Here is a 25,058-nt window from a genome sequence, read left to right as displayed (position 1 = left end):
AGGGACTGGTAAATGTATTAATTGAAAGTAGACTGCACTAAATATTCATGTTGTAATCTCCAAGGTAATAATATAAATGTTCAACCAATAAGCCAGGAAAATTTATGTTTGGGAGGATGTCCAGCATACTGTGGGGACTTATGAAAGGTAGACCTCGAGTCAATTCTCCATGACCTTCACTGGGTAAGAGAGGGTATGCTCACTCACGCACACTCGGCTTGACGTTGTAAGGAAGCACCGTACTCCCATAACTCCCCAAATAAGTCTTCTCTCATCCTGTCAGTGAGTGAATCTTGGCTTTTCCTAGCATGGTGGTGCGGGAGGGGTTGAGGTTGCTTAATTGACTACAGATGGCCTAGGACTTCTGTCTAGACTTAGGAACAAGAGCACCCACTTCTCAACCTTTCCAGCCTGAGAAAGCAGGTGAAATCTCATGTACTAGTCGGCTCCGTCCGGTGGGGTGCTCCTACTTGCTCTCTCATTCGGGCATGTTTGTACAGCACAGCAGGAGCACAACCAAGTCCCTGGATTTTCCTACTGTGATCATCTACACTAAGGTCAGCCAGTGAGAATGAAAAGGCCACATTATCATCTTCCAACTGGATAGTAATTTAAAGCTTATCATGCATTTTTCACATTTACTGGCTTATCTGAGCCTCATCATAGCCCTGTGAGGTAGTTGGAGCAGTTATGATGGTTTCCTGTATTTCAGATTTGGTTAGCAAATTTCAGAATATCTAAGAAACTTGTCCCAGTTTGCACAGAAACAGGACTCCCAGGCCACTTGTTTGGAGTTCCAATAAAGACCAAATGAGAGAAGAAGCTTAAATAGTAGACCTGGTTGAAACATAACATCCCACATGTCCCCATGATTCATGCTTCCTCGCGGGCCCGCCAAATCCTAGATAACTGGGAGTCAGCAGGGTTTCTTCTTTCCACATTTGAACCCAGGACTCCTCCGAGTTTATAGTTTCATGTTTTAATAACTGGTTTCTCCTGTCCATGCAATTATCACTATCTTTGATAGTGATTCCTTCTCCTTTAAACTTCCTCTGTTTTCACAAAATACCTTTTATTGGATATTTTTTCTTATTTACAAAAGAAATCCTTTTCATTATATCAATTTTCAAATCTCATTTCCTAAAAATAACCATTGTTAATATTTTGATTTATGTCCAAAATTTATACCAGAAAAAAATGTCTTTTTTCTCTTTGTAGTACACTATATATTTCGTTACAAAATTTTGATCATAGTTTCTATAACCACTTTTTTGTTAAAAATATGTGAGGGGTGCCTGGGTAGTTCAGTCGGTTAAGCATCCAACTCTTGATCTCAGCTCAGGTGTTGATCTCAGGGTCATGAGTTCAAGTCCATGTTCAGCTCCATGCACAGCATGGAGACTACTTAAAAAATATATATATATGGAAAGCATGGGGACATTTTCTTATGTCATTAAGTATTCTTGGTCAATATTATTTCAATAATATTAATGATAAAGAAAATTGCCTTATTTCTTATCTCTATTAATAGACATTTGTTTTTTTCTCAATTTTTGCTAAGGGTGAAGTAATGAATGTCTTTATATACAAATCTTTAAAGCTTTAAATAGATGAATAATTACTTCATCAGGATAAATTCATAGAAGTGGAATTTCTGAGTGAGCAATACCTTAGCTCAGGCTGCTCTAACAAAGTACCACAGACTGGGTGGCTTATGAGAAAGTTCTGGAGGCTAGACGTCTGAGATCGGAGTTCTGCTGAGGACCCTCTTTCAGGTTGCAGACTACCAATGTCCCACTGTATCCTCACATGGCAGAATGAGAGGGAGCTAGCTCTCTGGCCTTTTCTTACAAGGGTACTAATCCCATTCCTGAGGGCTTCTCCGCCATGAACTAATCCCCTCCCAGAGCCCCCACCACCACCTTTAATACCATCGCATTAGGGATTAGGACTCAACATGTGAATTTGGGGCTGCAGAGGACGGGGGGGAGGAGTCACTAACAGTCTACAACAAACAAGAAGACAATTCTTTAATTTTATTTTTTTAGCGGGCAGCAAAGCAAAGTTTATTGAGCGATAGCAAAGTGATAGTACAAAGCTCCCGAGGAGGGAGGGGACCCGAGAGGGTTGCCCCCCGCTTTTTTTTTAAGATTTTATTTATTTATTTGTCAGAGAGAGAGAGAGAGAGAGAGCACAAGCAGGGGGAGTGGCTAACAGAGAGAGAGGGAGAAGTCCCAGACCCTGGGATCATGACCTGAGCCAAAGGCAGTCGCTTAACCACCGACTGAGCCACCCAGGCATGCCTAAAAAAATCTTTATACAGATTGCCAAATAGGCCTCCAGAAAGGGGGCACCAATTTACGGTCCCATCTCGTTTTTTGTTTGTTTGTCTGTTTTTAAGTTCTTCCCCTGATGTTGTTTTCTCATTGCAAAGGTCTACCTTGATTTTCATTGTTTTCTCTATAAAATAATGAGATGAGAAAAGTAAAATGATATTGAAAAAGCAAATATGAAAACATATTCTTCTACTGTTGGATGTCTCTGTCAAGTGTTGTAGGGCTCAGACATGCTCCAGGCTCGGTCACCATAGTCTGCCTTTCAACTTCCTAGGGTCAGTTCCTAGCAATCTATTATGGTTCTTAAAAACAAACAAACAAACAAACAAACAAACAAACAGAAAAAAAAAAACCGAGAGCTCATGTGAATGCTGTGAACAATAATTCCAAAGACTCATTTCCCCTTTCTGTGGTTTTCCCACAGATCTCCCATAGGTCAAAAGCTGCAGTTCTCCCAATTTACCACTAAGTGTCAGGCAGGGAATAGTCAATCGCACATGTTTTGATTATTTTTCCAGACTTGCAGCCTCTTTCACGTGGACATGTTCAGTGAGAAAGCACATTATATAAGCACACATTGAACTTTCTCATCCACTTCTCTTTAGATCCTGAGAAGAAAATAATAATCTAGTGCTCTTCTCTTAAAATTAAAAAAACAAAAACAAAAACGAATCACCTTTCTAGTCACCAAAATGTCATTCTTAAGCTGCTTTCCCCCTTGTTCAGTTATTTGGTATTTTAAACATTTTTCAGGGATAAATCTTCATTGTAGTGTTTATATTTGCAAGAAACACATCACACAAGATTTCCGACTGAATGCAAATCAGGCCCAAGCACTCCAAATTAATAAACTCTCTAAAAATAAAATACTTATTCAACTCCAACTATAGATTTGAAAGGACGAAACTAAAACGTCATCCCCCATCATTACCACTCAGGATTTTCCTACTAGATTATATCAAAAAAGATAGTCTTCTCAGGTGGTCCATAAAAGGAGCCATGATTCAATAAAAAAAAAACAAACATATGGCTCAACACAGCATCGTAGTCATCAATTTCATAAATAACTTTTTCTGGGAGATGTGAGAGCCCCAAAGTTATTTCCTGCTGCTTAGAAATATTTTTTAGCCACATCAACTCCTGATTCCAGATTGGAGACACTGACAAGTATTGTGGGAAATTCATACTTTAAGAAACATCCAGAGAAATTTAAACACTTTGATCAAATAGCCAAACAGCCTGTAGAGTTAAAAGCATTCTATTATTTTGATTTGACTTCAGCACACCTTTAGATCTATTTCAAGATTTACTTTTGTTATGGGTTGAATTGTGTCCACCTAAAAAAGATCTATTGAAGTCCTTGTCCCCAGTACCTCAGAATGTGACATTATTTGGAAAGAGGGTCATTGCAGATACGACTATAATTTAAGATGAGGTCACACTGGAATTGGACAATTTCATATTCTGGTGTGACTGATGTCTTTATAAGAAGATGACCATATAGGGGTGCCTTGGTGGCTCAGTGTGTTAAGCAGCCGGCTCTTGATTTTGGCTCAGGTCATATTCTCAGGGTCCTGGGATGGAGCCCTTTATCAGGCTCCCTGCTCAGCACTGAGTCTGCTGGAGGATTTTCCTTCTCTCTCGCCCTTGGCCCTTCCCCCCCTCCCCCATTTGCACACGTGTGCACTCTCTCTCAAATACATAAACCTTAAAAAAAAGAGAGAGAGAGATAGAAAAGATGATCATATGAAGACAGGCACACAGGGAGAATGAATGCCACGTAATGACAGAGGAAGAGATTGCAGTTGTGCAGTTCCAAGTCACGAAATGCCAGTCCTGCAAAGGATTCCTCCAAAGGAAAGATTCTGCTACAGGTTTCTGAGGGAGCACGAACCTGTCAGCACCTTGATTTTGGACTTTTAGCCCACAGAACTGTGATATTGTTGTTTTAAGGTACCCATTTTGTGGTACTTTGTTAAGGCAGCCCTGGGAAACTAATTAAGCTGTCTTAAAAACAATACAAATTCATTAAAACTGCTTAACATTATACCCATTTATGGGTTGGGGCACTAGTTCAAGAAGTTGCTAGAGTTAATGATTAACCATGTATAATATACAAATAAATATATATCCAGCATTTTGCAAATAGTACTAAAGGGCATTCTTCTCAATTTGTTAATGAATTTGTTTTGTGATGATATAACTTTGTACTCTGATGGACCGCCATCTCATGGTGGTGGGAATCAATAACCTTATAGCATGCCCTAGAATGGTGGGATGTCCATTTGGTGTCTCTTTAGGTTTGCTCGTCCACGTGCTAACATGTCTCTGAAGATGATCATCCTTCAGAAGGCCTTTCAAGGCCAATTTTAAAGACTGCTGAGAAAAGCCCAGATCAAGTGTGTTGCTGGGATCATGCCATTCCATACACAATGTCTCAAGTAGAGATTTAGACTTCCAAGATGGCCCATAAATATCTGTTGAATGTAATTTAAAAAGGAACTAATTAGGAAAATACTTCACTGAGGTAAAACATGTTTATTAATTTATTCAGTATGTATTTATTGAGTACTCTGACAAGGTTTTTAGCCAAAAAAACCACAAAAAACAAAAAAAAACCCAAAACCATGATACTATTTTAGAACAACAGCAAAAAGAAAGCAGGAGGGAATGTGGATCAGCCACACATTGTAACTTATCCCCCTTGCCAGTAAAGGCCACATTCACTCAATAAATAATTGATGAGTTGCTGCCTAAAATTAATTGTGAGGGGGGCGCCTGGGTGGTGCAGTTGGTTAAGCATTTGACTCTTGATTTTGACTCAGGTCGTGATCTCAAGGTTGTGAGATTGAGCCCTACGTCAGGCACCACGCTCACTGTGCAGTCTGCCACCCCGGGTACTTCTGATGCTTCCCAAACCACAGCCCACCCTCATCAGCAGGACAAACTCATTTGACATGAGCACAAGGAAATTGCACTGCGAAAGGGAAAGTTGTAGACAAAATACAGAATACGTTGCACACATAGGCAGTCTGCTTGAGATTCTCTCCCTCTGCCCTTTCCCTTCTTTCTCTCGCTAAAATAAATAAATATATATTTTTAAAAATTAAATTAAATTAATTGTGAGGTATAACTTAAGGATGAGTTAGCACCATTATTTTAGGTGATTAGAAATTACTGATGTTGCATTATTTCATAGTATCATTGTTGTCTATGAGTTTTCAGAGTGTTGATGTTCAAGAAAAATTCATCAGACTCCAATTTCTGAACCCCAAATTGGCTATTTCTTAACCTCCCCCAAAAAAGGATATCCTTAACTCTATGCTGTGAAAACGAAATAAAACTCTCAATTTTCCCCTGAGTGGAAAGGTTATATATGTGAACAATCAGGAATTCTTTCAAAGGACCCATACAAATCCAAATTATTACCCTAATCAGAAAAGCAACTGTTCACTGAGGGCTCACATGCCCCAAGCACTGGGGTGGATTACTGTTTCTTACCACAGCCCTGTGGGAAATGTGCCGATATGAAAAGCCAAGTGTGAGAGTTAGTAACTCCACGGGGTCTGACAACTGGTCAATGCTGCAGTGGGGACTGGAGCAAGAATTCTGACTCCGAAGCCTGTGAACAGTTATGGTGCACCTACTGCATGCTGAAAGTACCACAGTGAACATGGCAGAGGACACACCGGGAGTTGGAGTTGACATTCTAGCAAGCTAACAACTGCAGTAGAGATTGTCATTTTCTTCTCCAGGGATTTTTTTACTTTCTCTCATTGAGTAAGCTGTCTCGCATTCCCGGCGTGCCATCAGCAATTGTACTGATGTGGGTGGTTTTGCTGTTAAGATATCAGGTGCTCCGCGGGTGTCATTGTTTGTGGGTCCCTGCCTGCGAAGTTGACGGCACCAAACCTTGGATCTAACTTGTTCAGACTACAACAGTTCATTCACAAAGCAAGAAGCACCATCTGACTAATGTTTTGCACATATCGTTTCACTTCCAAATGTCAAGTACTATTTTTTTTAAACTGTAAAGTAGTTAACAACACACTAGAAATCCTTCAAATGTGTTACAGTTGAGGTATTCACATGCACATAAGTTGTGGCTGCTTACTCACTTTTCACATGTTTGACAAACATGGTTTTACTACCAAGCTGCAATTCACTGAAATTGACCTTAATTCCAAAAGGCTCCCATGCCCGTTTTTAACAATGGGTCTTTGTCCGGTGTACACAAAGTTATGTCATTGCATTCCCCCCCCTCCCCCCAATTGGCAACTGTTCTTGCTTAGGTCACTTTTAACCCAAATTTCCCCTCACGTTTTCAATTCCTGTGCTTTCTTTTTGCATTACAAGTTCAAATTAAACTGAGCAAGTTGATCTCCTACTCTTAGGAAAACATTTCAAACCAAGCAATGTGCATTTTGTTCATGGGAGCAGAATCATTCTCCAAACCCTAGAGAAGGTTTTGGTTTTAGCCAAGACATACCTGCATTTTTGGAATACCAAAAATTTGATAGTTTTTTGTTTTCTAAACTGACTTTAGTCCATGATTTGTCTGCCAGACTCTTCTGGTGGCATTTACCTTTCTTTACCCAGGCTCGCTTCTTTCCCCCCATCTGGTGTCTTTCTCCTTTCTAAGGTATTTTTCTAGTTGGAGATGTCTGCATGCGTAATGTGATGGTCATGCGTGGTCAGTAGGAAGAGACCCAGGTAATTACATGTGAGTCTGTGAGTGTGCCAGAAACCTGGATGAGTCTTCTGGAAAATCCAAATTGTGAATGATATCATCATCCCTTTCCCAGATATGTCCTGTTCCCATTAGCATTCCACCTGGACGTATTTACCTGTGTTTAGACATAGCAGCACCTGATTCTTGAGAAAATTTCCCCTGGCGGTGAAATTACAGAAAGGAGTCATTTTTTTTTTTCATTGAAGATCATAAAGACAGGTAGGTTAATGAAATCATTTTGTTCTTAGCATTACCGAATTTAGTACTAAGAACAGCTGATTTCCTAACAATTTAGCACATTCATTCTTCTAAGTCAAAGAGCACATCTGAACTGTCTTTAATGCAAAGTTCTTAATGTAGGGCCAAGCACACTCTGGCACTCGATAGCTATGACTGACTGATGGACCACCCTACAACTGTTTGTCTGAGGTTGCCAAAAAGGCTTGGCACACATGTCCTCAATTAACAGATTGGATAGTTGCTAATTATCTGGATGAAGGATTTGGCTCCCCGAGCTTGCCTTTTCCTGCAAACAGGAAGAAAGATTCCACCATAGTGTTCTGAATTATTGGAATTCTCCCCTGTGGCCTACAATGATGTCACACTGACATTTTCTCACAAGAAATTTTTGAGGTGAATTTAGAGTCTAGAAAATTAGCCTAATGGATTAAATAAATGACTGAGTTTTAAAAGAACAATAACCTGAATGCTTTAATGGCGATGAAGACTTGAGAAATGCAGGTTGGGGGAAAATGTTATTTTCAGGAAATTGAATTATTTCCATGGTTAACTACTGACAATCCCTTGTAGACTCCCCACTAAGTGGGTTGTCCATGACAAGTTGTTTGTCTAAACTGGTTTCCTCTGCCACCCCGGGTACTTCTGATGCTTCCCGAACCACAGCCCACTCTCATCAGCAGGACAAACTCATTTGACATGAGCACAAGGAAATTGCACTGCGAAAGGGAAAGCTGTAGACAAAATACAGAATACGTTGCATGCACATAAACATCTTATGAAAGTTATTTAGAAATTCCTTTAGCTTTTAGTTATTACAGATTGTTTTTAAAAACATATAGAGTATAGTAAGCTTCTTTCTTTGATGACCGAGAATCTTACTGAATCCCAGAGAGTTCAATTTCAACACGAATTTTCCATCATAGACTACCACAACTGTGTTAGAAGATAAATTAGATCAAATGCACACCAATTTCAATCTTTGAAAGTTTTTTCATGTCACGAGACATGCAAAAAGAAAATAAGACTAACCAGAAAACAAACAAAGCAACAACTACACCAATGAAACCCCGATAGAACATTAATTCCTAAGCCAGATTTCCCAGGATTGAAAATGGCTCTCCCACTTCCTAGCTTTGTGACCAAGAGCAACTACTTAAGCCTTCCGTGCACTGATATCCTCATCTGTAAAATGGGGATGATAATAATTATACCTATAGGGCTAACCTCATAGGTTAGCTAAGATAACCTCATAGGTTACCTATAACCTCATAGGGCTGCTAAGAGGATTAAATGAGTCAATTAATATAAAGGACTTGGTGCGGTGCCTGATACATCATCTATGCAAACATTAATGAAGGCTAGCTGTTATTAATTTTGACTTTTTTTAGTTATTTTATTTGTTTTTTTATTATTTTACTTGAAATAGCCAAGATCATGCTTTTTTATACATACTTTTTAAATTTTAATTCCACTATAGTTAATATACAGTGTCATATTAGTTTCAGGTGTACAATATAGTGATTCAACAGTTTCATACATTACTCAGTGCTCATCAGTATTTATTTAAGTTTTAAGCATAACATGAATAGCAAATTGCCCAACATAAAGGAACTTTAATTTAAAAAACTTTTTTTTTTTTTTTAAAGATTTTATTTATTTATTTGACAGAGAGAGACACAGCGAGAGAGGGAACACAAGCAGGGGGAGAGGGAGAGGGAGAAGCAGGCTCCCCGCCCAGCAGGGACCCCGATGCGGGGCTCGATCCCAGGACCCTGGGATCATGACCTGAGCCGAAGGCAGACGCTTAACGACTGAGCCACCCAGGCGCCCCAATTTAAAAAACTTTTGAAAAGATATATGCACCCTATGTTTATCACAGTGTTATTTACAATAGCCAAGATATGGAAGCAACCTATGTGTCGTCCATCAATAGATGAATAGATAAGAATATATGATATTGTAATGTTTGACATGTAATATATACATATACACACACACATGTGTAAAATACCACACAACCACTAAAAAGGATGAGATCTTACCATTTGTGACAACACGGAAGGACCTAAGGGAATTATGTTAAGTGGAATAAGTCAGACTGAGAAAGACAAATACCATATGATTTCACTTATATGTGGAATCTAAAAAACAAAACAGAGGAATAAACAAACAAATAAAAAGCAGAATCAGACTTATAAAGACAGAGAACAAACTGATGGTTGCCAGAGGGAAAAGGCTTGGAGGGATCAATAAAATGGGTGAAGGGGAGTGGAAGGTATAGGCTTCCAGGTATGGAATGAATAAGTCATGATGATAAAAGGCACAGAGTAGGGAATATAGTCAATGATATTGTAATAGTGTTGTACGGTTATGGTGACAGATGGTAGCTACACTGGTGGTGGGGGTAGCAGGATATATAGAGAAGTTGAATTACTGTGTTGTACACCTGAAACTAATGTAACATTGTGTGTCAACCATACTTAAATAAAAAAGTTTTTTTTTAATTTAAAAAAGTCTTTGGGTGCCTGGGTGGCTCAGTTGGTTGAGCATCTGACTCTTGATTTCGGCTCAGGTCATGATCTCAGGGTTGTGAGATTGAGCCCCGCATCAGGTTCCATGCTGGGTGTGGAGTCTGCTTGAGATTCTCTTTCTCCCTCTGCCCCTTTCCCCACTTTGCGTGTGTACTCTCTCTTAAAAAAAAATTTAAAGAGTCTTTTTAGAGAAACTACCTTTTAGAAAGTTGTTAGCAATTTCAGTCTCTAGAAATGAAAATATTATTAATTTATGTTGATAAACTCTCCAAGATCAAGAAGCCTCTTATTCAAATATTGGAGACTTTCTGGAATGCACTGAGAAGCTGTGGCCTTGGTTAACGTTCATTGTGCTTAGAGAGGTAAATGGTATGCATCATTGCCTATAGTTTTCAAGGCAGAGGAAAAATGTTGTCCTGAAAAAATTGAAGGTTTAAAGTTCAAGTGCCCCACACAAGCTAAAAATCCTAGATCTGGAAAATGGTCTGGGACTTTTATTGTTGCCTTCTATAGACTGTTCAGGCTGCCTCCAGCCAGTAGAAGAATAGTGGTTCTGGGGAAACGACAGTGTCAAGGCAGGGGGCAAACCAGGTGGGAGGTTTGGTGCTGACATAAATGCTAGTGTCTCTTGACTTGGCGCCCGGGGAAATCAGTGCCTGGCACAGGGGGAGTGACTTCGAATAGACGTGAGCTCCAGATTTCCCTGAGTCTCTGGGTCCCAGGTAACAACCTGCAGGGACAGCAGTGGAGAATGAGTCCCTTTAGTAGACCAGCTAGACCAACAGGTGGTAACACAAGTCCAGAGAGTTTGAGTGGCTTTCTAAGTCTGCTCAGGTAGCCAGTGGTAAAGGTAGAGCCAAAGCTCTGGTTTCGTAACTTCTGGCCAACTGCTCTTTCAGTTTCCTTCCAAGTCCTTCTAGAAATGTAAATTTTGGGTTAGAGCTATAACGATGCCTGTAACTGTTAGATGGCTAAGGTTGCAAACCTTGTCACTGTACTATGCCTTCTTCTTCACGGGGATTTGCATGTGTCTGGGTAGAAACTACCTGGTCAAGTGTAGCCTCAGATACACAAATCAAGAGCTGTGCTTGACAATGTGTGGAATATGAAATATGCTTTGGTCCACTCCTGCTCTCTAGTATACCACTTCTATTTCTGTGTACTGACAAAAGCAGGGGGACACCAAAGGAAGCTTCCTACACAAAATATACAGGAGGGTGGTTTGGAGCCTGTTCCCCTAGAATTAGGGCAGGCAAAAGTGTTCTCGATGTTTCTTCCTGAGTTATCAAAATGAGTATCTTGAGCTTTCCCCTCCAGCAAAGACTGTCTGAAAGTACCCAAAGTACTTTCAGATTTATTGTGACAAGTGATACAGTACCACGTTCAAGGAAGAATTTTGGGATGTGTGCCTTGGAAACTTTTTTTTTTTTTGTTGCCCATCTGTTTTGCTTGTCGCAATTCCTGTTTGTTTAAGATGCATGTGTGCCAGAAATGTGGAAAGAATGTGTGTAGCGACAAGTGCTATCGAGCCATTTTCACACTGGACTTATGGGAAGCATGTGCTGCCCATCTGTGAAGTTCTCATTTTATGCAAATTTAGAAAATATATTCTTATGTCATGTTGCCTTAATGCCCAGGGGTAAATTGGAACATACATAAGGAGGAGAGAGACAGGGAGGAAATAACCTCACGCCCAGCGACAGTGTGGCCTTGCTATGACTAAAGGAAAGTCTGAGATGCGTGTTATTTGTCAGAGAGTGGAAGGCCGAAGGGAAATTTTCTCCCCAAGAGTGTTGCATGCAGTAAAGCAGTATGTCTTTAAGACGATTGATTTTTAATCTGTGAATGAGATTATCGGAGCCCCTATCTCAAGAATCTCTGAATTGGAGAAAGAGAGAGAGAAAGGGAGGGAGTACATACTTATCTGTGGGTCTTTCCTATCCTTTGGAACATTCTGTGATTATGGCCTCAGATATACTCTGAGTTCTAAAGCAGAGTATTTTTAAGGAGGATATCAGTGATTTTCAGGTCAGTAAATATTTCTGAGAGGTTATTCTCTGTGGACCTTTAGGACTATAATTCTAATCATGCACCAGCCTAGTCAAGAAGCATGGTAGAGTAAAGTGACCGTAAGTAAGTGGGCAAATAAACTGCTCTTAGAACAAAGCCCTGCAGATGTAATGTGGATTAGAGAAGCTACCTGAAACTCTGACTGCTTGTGGGTTGTCCTGAGACAGGGTCGGGTGAAGGATCTCCTTTTCAAAGAGTACTTGCTTCATTAGTATCTCCATCTCAGGGTGTTGGGCCGGAGGAACTCTTCATATTTCATGTCAGCATGAACAGAACTACTTAAAATTGATCAGAATCTATTCTCAGTCTTCAAAACAATAGGACAATAAAAAACTGAATATAAATGAATTTTGTATACAACTAAGACAGTGTGGACTCTAAGAAACAGATGGTGAAGGGGTCTCAGAAAAGCAGCTAACATGTTGAGTGCAGTTAGTGACATTCGGGCTGCGCAGACAGTGTGCTCTAAACCCAGAGAAGGACTGAGCAGGAGACCAGGGCAAGCTTCAGGTGTGCGCGACCTGTGCGGTCCCACAGGGTCCCGTCCTTGGAAGGGTCCTGAACGTGGTTTAATGCCCTGCTGTCACCATCTTGAAGTTACCAGTTATTTTTAAACAGCGTGCCCACTCATTTTCATTTTGCGCTGGGCTTTGCAAATTACGGAGCGTGTCCTGCGGAAGACAGATACCAGCAAATATTAGCAGACCCAAGCAGAGCTTGAGAAGGAGAGTTGAGACTGACAGGTCAAACCTGATGAACAGGAAGGCCCAGTGTAGCCACGCAATCATGGACTCCTCTTAGTTACTCCCAGCTTGGCCTTGGATCAACAACTGTTTTGCTTCCGGGGATTGTCTGGAACCCCTCAACACAATGCTGCCTGTTAAATGTTGCCCCACTTAGCTGGTGGTGGTGAGGAGGGTATAAAATGCAAGAATTCTGCTTAAGTTGTTAGATTTGAGATGTCTATTCATAAGCTAGCATAGGGTAGGGGAATAAGGCAGGTGGCTGGATGTAAGTGTCCAGAGCTCAGATAAGTTCGGGGGTCCCGTAATTGAACTTCTTAGTATCCATTTCCTTTGGTACATGGTGACCCAAATACAGATTCCAGATGACCCCTCCTGAGGACTCAATTAATGCTTACCCAAGGTTTTGTGAGTTTCATTTTTTTTTTTTAACTTGTCTAGGCAGGAGGAAGACCAAGGGTCCCTTTAATCTTCCACTTATACTTATTCTGTGTATATATAATGATAAATAGGTCACTGGGTGACAACAGTGAGTTGGAGATGGCATGAGATAGAAGTGCATATTAAGATGCAAAGGGGCAGCTGGAAGTAGCCACACTTGGCTGAATATTTTTAATTGCCATGACCTGACTCTTTTACCAGCCCACTGAGTTTGGCTTATGACGGACTTGCTGTCTGAGAGTGGGTCAACTAGCTTGGAGCCTGGCACATACCAGGAGCTCAATAAACATCTGTTAAATCAATGGTATGCCCTCAAAAAAACAAACAAACAAACAAACAAAAAACTTTCTTTAAATTGAATACAGGGTAAGTTACCTAGGGTCACCCAGACCCTAGGGAGACTTAGTCATATTCAGAGCTTCTGTCTCCATAAGTGGAACTATGTTGCTATTATTGTTGATACTATCCATTATTAATTTACCTCATGTGCCGTGATTGCTGAAGCCAGCCACACACACACACACACACACACACAATGAAAGAACACTAGTAAATAAGAAACACTTTTTTCATTTTTTTGTACTTCTCAGTAAAGCTTCACCCTTAAAAATGCATCTGTAGTAAGTTTCAGGAGAATATCCACCCCCCTTACCACCAAGGAATTAGTTGGGTGTACCTCTATTAAATACAAAACAGAAAATGGACAGGAAAGAACAGCACATTTTTTGTTCACGCACAAATAGCACATGTTGAAAAACCAAATTTGGAGTCTCTATAACACGCAATTTCTAAAGCCAAGCTTCTATTTTGTTCTACACAACAATTTATGACCTCAGGATGGCATTACATTCTACCCATTTAAGCCAATGCCCTGGAAATAACCCTTGATTCTCTCATTCTCTAAAATTTAGTCCATTAGCAGCAAGTCCTATTGGCTTTACTTCTAAAATATCTCACAGATGTTCACTGCTCTTTATGTTCCTTTTCATATTCTTGGTCCAAGCTACCATCATTACCTCTTAGCTGGACTTTTGAAAAATCTTCCTAAGTGATCCCCCTGCATCCACTTTGCCCATCACCTAATCCATTTTCCATACAAGAGTCACAGTGATCATAATCATCTGCGCCTCAGTTTTCTCTTGTGTAAAATGGAAGCATAAGTACCTACCTTATAAGATTTTTGTAAGGATTCTGCAAGATCTGGTATAAAAATAAATAAATAAATAAATAAATAAATAAATAAATAAATAAATATATGTAAAGCACTTAGTACAGTGCCTGACACAATCAATTAGTTGTTGTTGTCATAATTAAACCCTTAAACAGCCTTCTTTTTACCTTGTTCTCTCTAGTCTCCTATCACATATAACCAGAGCAATTTTTCTGAAATGTACATCTGATCCTGTCATTTCAAAAGCTTCCCATTGCCTTCAGGATAAACTCAAATTTCTTAGCCTGACACGTATGGTCCTTTGTGATCTAGTCCCTGCCTACTACCTCTCTTCCCTCACCTTTGGGCCACAGTTCCTTCCACTTGTCCCCATTCTGTGCACACATACACCTGCACCTCTCCCAACTCCAGCCCTACCAAACCTCAATGCCAGTTTTCAAAAAGGCAAAGGATGCTCTCTCCATCCAGGTCTTTGCAAATGTTTTCTTTCATCTGCCTAAAGTGCCTTCCTCCCCTTTCTCTCCTTTCCCATCCCCCACCATACACCAGTGTAGCCATTCACTTGGAGAATTCCTACTCAGAATTTAGAACTTCACTGAGATAGTATATTTCAGGTCACATCAGTTTTCCCTGAGCCCAAGAAAGCTGAGTTCAGTTTGTCTCTGATGTGTTCCCGTAATAGCCTTTCTATACATCTTTATGTTGATACATTTTATATACCCATATACAGAACTATAATAGGATGTTAAAGTGGAAGATGTGGTTGAGGCCAACGAAAACAAGCTCTGAGTCCCGTAGGGGATCTAGAAGATGAACAGTATGTACAAAGAGGTATTTGAAAAATGGTTACCTGACTTTTCAACCTCCTCATCTATATTAAAGATCCAAAAGAGTTAAGAATTAGAAATTAGAGGAGGATTGGGGAACTATTCCTCTGTAGAGGGTGTGGTGCTGTAAATCCAACTTCCTCTGCACAAAGGAGGAGAGAGCGTGGATAGGAGGAAGTGCTGCCAACAAAAAAGCATGTAACAAAGAAGGCACTGCACAAGTTCTAGAATCCAGACTCTCTGGTCTCATCGCATTACTCACCGTATGACTTTGAAGAAGTCACTAAGGTGTAAAAGGACAAAGTTAACTTAGATCATTTCAATGGGGTTTTCAAGCTCTAACACCCATAATCTATAGTTTAAGTGAGGAGAAATTCATATCAACAGGTACTTTAAACCAGAGGATTAGATGAGATTGAGTAACTTAGTGATTTCTGTTTTCATTTTGGGAGAGAGAGAGAGCTTGAGTTTCCTAGAAGAAAGAACTTTGAGAACTGACTCTCCAGTTCTGACTATGTTGTAGCCAGATGCCAACTTGTCCTGTTATTTTGCATGGCTTTTCTATCATGAAAGGTTCTTGCTCTCAAACTGTCTTTTATTGCCAGGAACCCCCTTGTGGTGAGTTGAATGATGCCCCCTAAATGATATGTCCCCGTCCTTTTCCCCAGAACTTGTACGTGTGACCTTATTTAGAAAGGGGGTCTTTGCAGATGTAATTTAGTTAAGGAACTCAAGATGAGATCATCCCGGATTATTTGGGTGGGCCTTAAATCCAATGACAAGCGTCTTGTCAGATACACTGGCAGAGCAGAAGGAGGCCCTGTGAAGACAGAGAAGAGGTTAGAGTTATGGGGCACACACGAAGGAATGCCTGAGGTCGCAAGAAACTGGAATAGGCAAGGGAGAATCCTCCCCTAAGCACCTTTGGAGCTAGCATGGCTGGGCTGTCACTTTGATTTTGGACTTCTGACCTTCAGATCTGTGCGAGAATACGTTTCTGTTGTTTTCAGCCCCACTGGTTTGTGGTAACTTGTTACAGCAGGCTTGGGAAACTACTACACCTCCTGTGATGTTCATCTGAGCAGAGCTTGCATTCTAGAATCATTCTTCACTGTACCTCACCGAGGCTCCAGTTCCCTGGTGACATGGTGATATTCCAAAAGGAGCCAGCTACATGAATAGCCGTGCCATCTGATAAACCAAAGTTTATCTACAGGTCTTGATAATTGTGGATAGCAATTGCATTTCTCTAGAGATTTTTCTGCCTCAGTGAAAAATAACATAACATTTGTATCATGCTTTATCTATCAAAGTACTTTCAGGAACATTACCTTGTTTCTCCAATATTCCCCATTACACAAATTTGAGATATCACCCTCCCCCATCTTGCATGTGAGGAAACCAAGCAACAATAGAACAATAGCAACAATAAGTGACTTACCCAAGGACACCCAAACAGTAATGCTCCAGGTAAGACTGGAACCCAAGTCTTTGGTTCAAAGGCTACTAACCTTCTCATTAGAATGAGAAGACCAATCAAGGGATATCCTGAAGACAGTAACATATGAGTGCTTCTCAAATCATAACAAAGAGGTAATTATCTAGGCTGGTTACTTGCAAAGCTGCTAACTATTAAATAACTAACCCTGTACCCATATTATGGAAGTAATTCCTGTCTCACTTAGATGGAACGTCAAATTCTTAACAGTGGTCCACAGGATCTGGCCCCACCTCTTACCACAGTCTCTCCTCCCTCACCTCAACCTCTGCAACCCTCCCATTGCCCTGGGCTCCAACTGTCCCTCCCAAAGTGCTGCAGCCCCCATGCTGGCCAGACAGGGGCCTTACCCTGCCCTCAACCTGAAGGATCACCCTCCTGTTATCCTGATTGCCAGCTCCCTGGCTTCCATATCACCTTTCCAATGAGGTCTCCTCAACCCAATCTGATTAGCATTGAGTCTTATGCCCCGCCCCCACTACCCATTGTGTCTTGTTCTCCCGCTTTATTGTCCCCCCGATCACCCTGTCTGTACTCCACTGGGCCCTGAAGGATGAGCGAGACTACAAAAGGTAACATTAAAAATAAGAAAGAAAGGACAGTTGTATCCATGAAAACATCATGAACAAAGGAATGGGGGAATAAAAGTCAGGGGTTGTCCTGGAGTCAACATAAAAGGCCAGCTGTGCACTTGAAAGTTTCTGTGTCACAGGATATGTGCTGCTCGTGGCAAGGCTTTGCTTCCTCCCCTTAGAGAGCCAGGCAGATGGAATGCTCTGGGCCCTGCGCTCCCTGCTTCCAGACCAGAGCATCAGTGGTAGACTGGGAATATCAAAACAGCATCCCTGAATGAGAAGTAAATAATGGTTGGAGAAGTCTCCTTCCTTCCTCCCTCCCTCCCTCCCTCCCTTCCTTCCCTCCTCCCTTCCTTCCTTCTTTCCTTCCTCCTTTCCTGCCTTCCTCCCTTCCTTCCTCTCTCTCTCTCTCTCTTTCTTTCTTTTTTTTTTGTATTTACAAGAAAAAAATAAAATGCATCTGCAAGATAATCACAGATTAACTGCCAAGTTATTCTGATAGAAACAGGAAGTTGGTCTCAGGGACTAGTGACAGGATTCTTTCTGCAGCAAGGGCAACGGTCCCACCTGCCTGTGGCAGCTGGTGCAACATGGGGGCCAGCACTGCACCTCACCCTCTCCGCAGGACTCCGAGCTCGCTCAAAGAGAGGACAGACGTGGACTAATGGGTATGGTAAGACAAAATCAAGTCTTAGTCAAGGAAGAGTGTGTGTGTGTGTGTGTGTCTCAAATGTCTGCCAAGTTCAAAATGTTATTGGTAAGACTTTGACAGAGAAGTATAAGGCTGACAAGTTAAAAATGAAAATAAATGAGTTTCTGCCATCTCTAATAAGGATTTGAAGACCATTAACTCTCCCTGACCATGTGGGTTGGGGAATAATGACCTGAGTCTTTCTTTCTGCCCTCCTGTCCTTCCGTCTTACCCTACCTACGAAGAAGAATCTAATCATGGTGGAGAGGAAAATGCACTAGCGTTAAAAAGCAAACCACAGTCCCAAGGTGGAGCCACTTACTCCTAGGACAGCAAACCAAGACTTAATTGCAGTTGCGGCCTCTGCAGGCATGGAATTTTAACCACTCGATGAAGAATTTTCTGGTTGGCACCAATGAAGGCATCTGTCACATGGGCTCCCCTATCCCCCAGAGGAAGATGCGATAATCCACCTAACACGACCTCTCACCTTTTGCCCTAAGGGAAGGTGACTTTGCCTGAAGCAAGCCTTTCCTTTCTTTTCCTAATAACTTCTTGCCCCACGCTTTTCCTGATAAAAACCTTCCATCTTTGTACCAACTCCTCAGAGATCCCCTCTACTGGCTAGGTGGGACGCTGCCTGATCTCATGAATTGCTTAATAAAGCCAGTTAGATCTTCAGATTTACTCGATTGGATTTTGTTTTTTTAACACTAGACTGGAGTGCGACAAAGCACATGGGGCTGGCTCACAGCCCTGCATTTTTACTTTCCAGGCGAGTGAGTGAGTACAAGCCCCGAGCCTCTCCCGGCCTATTTCCTCATCTCGAAATAACACTCATCTCACCCGCCTCAAAGACATGTAGTAAGAATCCAATTTTACCATAAATGCTGAAAAGGGTCATCGTTGAATAGGGGACACGTCAGACTACCTCAAGATCAGCATGCAAAGTTCTGCAAGTTGTTTAAAATCCACAAAACTCCGTATTTCCCCTCTGCAAAATCAGGATAATAACAGTCCCATCTTCACAGAGTTGTAAAGATTAAAAGGATCCATGAACTGCTGCTTAGAACATGCTTAGAAAAAAACGCAGTACATATTATAATCACTGCAGCAATTGTTGTTCTAATTGTTGGCTAATTAAATAATTGTTATAACTGTTTAGCATGGGGCTTGGCATGCAGAAGGTGCCCAGGAGATGATAACAGTGGATAGGCTAAATTTTGCAACTAGTCACTTCCAGCAAAAAAGTGCTTCTTTTCCCCCTGGAGTATTCCAGCCAGAACGAAGTCTACTCACACCGAGTTTCAATCGAGACAGTAACATGTCAGATGCCAGAACAAGCAGGAGCTCTGTGTTGCTCCAGGATTTGTGTTGGAGAATCAATATGTTTATTTATGTTGGGGAGGCAATGCATTGATAAAGATCAACAGTTCTATAAATGAAAGGCCCAGAGAACCACATAAATTTCCTTAAACACGGGGGATTTAAAGGTGCTAATCTAGAGGCCACCTAGCAGGATAAACCCCTGGAAAAGACCAAGGTCCCTGTGTTTAAAAAAGCGCTAATCAGCGTAACTCTGAAGTTAGGACAACTATGTAAATGGTGGAAGTGAAGACAAAAATGTAAATGTTTCAGGTAAGAGTCTGATTATAAATGGAGGAAGTTCCTGCATTCAGAGATTCAGAGAAAAGTCACATGGGGGTGGGGATCAGGATAGGCTTTATTGTGAGCTGGTCCTAGAAGGGATATTGAGTTTTCCTGGGCAGAGGTAGGGGCTGGCCGGAGATGGAGAGAGAGAGAGAGAGAGAGACAGCCTTTCAGGGAGCGGTAAACAGCACGCCACGCCAGGAGGCGGTGAAACCTGTATTTTCCCCGAGCTGCCACTTGGTGGCTCTGTTATTAGGGAGTTACTGATCTCAGCCCTTCTGACTCCCAGGGGTGGTGAAAATTAGGGGCAAGCATGCCCAGTGCCTCATTCAGTGATGGTGTTACTATGATTTCTCCAGGTAGCTCAGGGGAAGAGGCACAAAGAAGAAAAATATGTGCCCTCCTTAAGGGCGTGCATAAGAATAGAAATAACGTAGGAAAAAATGAAACAGTTAAACAAGAAAGAAAATTTGCCTCTACAAATACACACTTGTGAGTGTGTGAACATGAACCCAGACACATAACAAAAACACAGGAATATTTCATTGGTATCTCTGGAGTTGGCAGGGCTGGAGGCCATTTTTACTTTTCGGAATAAAAATGATGGCTACTTTGCTAACTGCCTTCTTTTTCCTCTCTGGAGACCTATCGGGACAAGAAAAAGAATTACCTCCTTCCCCTGTCTTCAAATTCTTTAGTCAGACACTCGCCAACTCCAATGAAACGTGGGGTCTAGTCAAGGGGGCTGATCCCAGAAACATGTCATATTTCTCACGACCACAGTACTAAAAGAAAAAAAAGCACTCCAAAACAAGCAGCAAACCCAAAAAAACAACATATTGCCATCCTGCAAAAAAATCCAAGTGTGCTGAAAAAACAACAACATATGGCTGGGCGGGGTGTGACCAAAAGGAATATAGTTATCACGTTTTGAACATTCCTTTTACAGACTTGAGTGAAAAGAAATTTTCTAGGACAGAACATGGAGTAGTCCCAATGCCTGTCTTTTTTTGAAAGCACAATTGGGGACAGTGAAAGCAAAGAAGGGTTTGTTCCAGGTGACTTACAGCTGAGAGCCAGGAATGGAATCTCACCCTTGACCCAAGAATATGCTGAAAAGAACCAAAGCAGACAGGAGAGGAAGAGATAAGGCTGGCTCACTGCTTTGTAACCAGAGGGCTGTTGAGATTAAAACAGAAAGAGGAATGGAATGTACTTGAACATGCTCATTATCAACACCAAAGCCACAATACACATTGATAATAGCTCTGGGGGTGCCATCATTATGTACCTGGAATCTGGGTTTCATTTGAACAAAACAGAATCAGCTTCAAGTGCGGTGCTCTGCTGGGGATTTCTATTATATAACTGTTTCATAACTCAAGGTGAAGTCACACAGCAAAGCTAGAAGAGTAGGGCAAAATGAGTTTTCAAACTTTGGGACTTCTGCTATCTATCTAAACCTGGCCTCTGGACCCACTAGTTACACAAACTGAGAGTAACCTACAACCGAGCCGCTCTCCGTAGATTGGTACCCCGATGGGTCATTTGTTCATTCATCAGAAAATTATACAGCACCTCCTTTGTGCCAGGCCTGGAGATAGAGAGAAACACAAGGAAAATTCCTGCCCTCGGTGAGCTTGAAGTCTAGGAGAGAAAGAGTGTTATGAACAGATTATTACGATGTACTTACTATCTATAGCAGGACCCCAAGTATCCACTACAATTCCAATGTGCCATCTGAAGAGGAATGTTCTCTATTTTTAAACTGACCTCACCCAGTTCTTGCCTCTCCTCTTCTGTTCTACCCCAGTTCCTGCTTGGTGGTGGAAAAAAGAAATTGCATTTGTCCATTCAGGGTATCTTATTATCGTTTGGGATAAACAGTGTCTTTAGGATAAACTCAGTCTGTTCTAGATAACTATCAACTCAGGGAAGTTGCCCTAGTCCGTTTGGGCTGTTGTAACAAAATACCACAGACGGAGTAGTTTGTTAACGACAAAAATTTACTTCTCACAGTTCTGGAGTCTAGGAAATCCAAGATCGAGGAGGCAGCACGGTTGGCTTCTGGTGAAAGCCCTCTTATTGGTTCACTGGGTCCTCACATGGTGGGAGGGGCTAGGGAGCTCTCCCACACTACTTTTATGAAGGGCTCTAATCCCGTTCAGGAGGGTTCTGCCTTCATGACCTAATTGCCCCCCCCCAAAGCCCTGCCTCTTAATACCATCATCTTGGATGTTACATGTCAACATATGACTTTTGGGGGGACACCAACATTCAGACTATAGCAGAAGCGAAATATAATAGGTTCTGGATTCCCTGCCCCGTTCTCCCAGCCCTTCTGTCTTCCTCTCCGGGGTACTGATAATTTTGAAGTGGGGAGGGGGGCAGGGGTTGTGAGAGGCTGTATTCAAGGAAGTTTTGTTCCATGAAAGGAGGAATACCTGATGCCTACTTGTGATGTCTCTACAAACCATGTCCTACTGGTCACTGAGTGTCCCATCCGGGACCACTGGGTGGTCACCCCTATGGAATGACAGACATGGCTGTGGCTGAAGACTAGAGTTCTGAGGTCTCCAAGACTCACCAAGGGTTTTTTCCTGTCGCTAGCTCTCTTAGCATTTTAACATTCTCCCTAGGGGTGTTAGAAGTACCGGTGCTATGAAGGTGAATGAGGCTGAGTCTGTGCCCAGAGCCCCTTGGGGAGATGCCTCCCTCCGTCATTCTGAACTACCGCCTATGCGGCGCCATCTTTCTCTGAACACAGGAATCCCCTAAGAGACTTGAGATTTTTCTAGGCTTCTGTAATGAAAGGAAAAATCCTCTCTTCTGTGGATTTCCCCAAAATTCTCTGGTTATTTTTAGCTATCCACCCGCACAGATTCAGCACCAAAGCTAGAGAAGGCTCACATCCACCAATTATTGCCCTTCCTTCCTCCATCTCACTGGAAGGGTCTTCAATCCTAGGGCAGGAACTCCTTTTCTGTTGCGTCCTGACTTGGATGCCATTTGTACTCTATTCCCATGAGGCAACATGTTGGGAGGGTAACAAAGCAAACAGACAAACAAAAATACCAAATTACTAAAGCACTAAAATACATTAGGAAGTTTTTTAAAAAAATAAGGCCTCTATAACACTGCTGTGACAGATCAGACATTTTGAGGCAGATGCCCTAGCAATTCTGATAATATACTTTTTCCATCCTTGATTTCTGCCCCAAAGTGGCATTTGCAGAAAGCTGGAACTGAAACCATTTACTATTACTGCATAACTTTTCCCCAAGATAATTAAAAAGCACACTATCATCTCCAGAAGCCCAATGCCTTCAGCTGCATAAAGATTCTGAAAATTTGACTTTCACAACGTTTGGTATTATTAAAAAATTGCAACGTTTGAGAAAGGAAATTTTATTCCAGTTATATTAAATTATAACTGTCACATCGCAATTTCCAAAGGTATCTCCCATCATGCATACTCTTCAATATGACCCTGTCTCTCCTCATCAAGATGTGAGGTTAATTCTCCTGTTCTTGAGTCTGGGGAAGGTTGTGATTGCTTCAACCAACGGGATACAGTGGAAGGAATAGTATGTGGCTTCTCGGACAAGGGCATAAGAGGTCATGCATCTTCTGCCTTGCCCACTGTATCACTCATGTTTCCTGGGTTCCATGTCGGACATCCAGCTACTCTTAGGCTGCCATGCTATTTGGAGGTCAAGATAACATGGAGATCCTAGGCTCCCCTGCGGTCTGCAGCCCTCGTCTGAGCCATCCCAGCCCATGTGAGTGAGCATGCCTTCATGTAATTCTAACCCCCACACATTAGGCCAACCCCAGCCTTTGGGTCTTTCCACCTACTCCCCAAATTATCCTCACTGTTCCCTATCCTAATTCTTGGCCCACAAAATCAGTGAGCATAAAAAAATCGTTGTTTTCGGCAACCAAATTTTGGACAATATGTTAGGTAGCTTTAGTAACTGGAACAATGACTTAAATTATATGTTTGTGTATTTGCATATTTTCAAAAGTGTCTCAGTCGAGGACTTAGGAACCAGATTCTATTTATTGAATCCAATATCCAAATGGGAGAATGAACCACCGAATTACGTTTCATCTATTGAAGAAGGCAGGAAACACCTTGTGTTTCTGTGAAGTGCATAAATCAGAGTTTGGTGTGGGAACATTATGTAGAATTTTGGACAGTTTGTTTTTGGGATAACCCAAGTTAAATTTTCAACAATAACTAAAACTAGATGATACTTGGTGGGGGAAGGGAGACTATAAATAGCATGTATTTATTTTTGGGGGGGCTCAAGTAAAGATCTCCAGAAATTATTAGAAATCATTCCACATTATGAAGCTTATAATAGGGATTGCAACACTTACAGGACAAAGTTTCATTCCATTAATTTGGGCTAGAGAAGGCAGAGTAAACTGCATGAGGCTTTGACTAATGTTTCAGTTACACTGAGACCATATATTTTAGGGGTAAGAGTAGGAGGAAAGGCTTTATCGCAACCTGGGTGGAGCTTGCACTCTAACAAGAGAGTGGAAACTTTATATTCTGAAATCACTGATTCTAATGGAAGGGAGGGGGCTTCCCGAGTCGAGTGGGCTCTGCTCCTCCTTCCTTTCTGTGTTTCATTGGGCATTTCTACAGACATAAACTAATGAACTATGACAGGCCAAGAATATATGCAGTCTTGGGGTTAGGAGATACCACTCATTCTCTGATAGATATGAGCCTTATTTGACTCCTGGGGAACCAAATTTTGACCCTAACAGAAGTGTTCCAAGGATCCAACCCAATTCAATACTTAATCCCTGCTATGTGAGAGGCAATGGCCATGACACCGGAGGACTCAGAAATGAAGAAGAAATGTTGTAGGTAATATAAACAAATAATTACCCTAGGAAGTGATTCCTCTGCATATCTTTATGATAACATTTATTACATTGTGTTGAAATTGTCTGCATATGTGTCTGTCTCCTTAACTAGGGAAAACATTCTGTCTCCCTCATCTTTCTATCCACAGCATCTAGCATAGATTTTGGCTCAGAGAAGGCACTCAATAAGTACCCTATAAAAATAATTGAACCAGAAGTAAAATAATAGAAAAAGAGGCATCTATATGGCATAGAAATTCTGTAAGCAGAAATCTGAGAATTGCGCTCAACTCCTCCTCCCTTTCTTCCAACTCTCACACCCACCTGTCCACAAGGCTTTGATGTTTCTCCCTCCTAAATCTCTCTAGAATCTCTACTTTTCTGTTTTTCTCCACTGCTACTGCCATGAGTAACATTCTGAACCTCTTTTTCTTGGGCTGCTGTAATAGTAGTTTCCTAACTTGTCCCCCACTCTCTATCTTGCCTACTCCAATTCATTCACCACATTGCCAAGTTTCTAAAAGGTAAATCTGTTTATGTTATTTCGTTGCTTGAAAATCTTCAAGATCTCTTTGACTATAGGCTCCAGTCCAAACCACCCTGAATAACATGTAAGACCCTCCAGATGGGACCTACAGCCACTTCTTCAGGTTCATCCCCCCCACA

The sequence above is a fragment of the Callorhinus ursinus genome, unplaced genomic scaffold (genome assembly GCF_003265705.2).
Source record: "Callorhinus ursinus isolate GAN/ISIS: 27379988/994484 unplaced genomic scaffold, GSC_fseal_2.0 scaffold5, whole genome shotgun sequence".
In the NCBI taxonomy this organism is placed as follows: domain Eukaryota; kingdom Metazoa; phylum Chordata; class Mammalia; order Carnivora; family Otariidae; genus Callorhinus; species Callorhinus ursinus.
The sequence above is the reverse complement of the archived record's forward strand: the minus strand, read 5'-3'. Positions refer to the sequence as shown.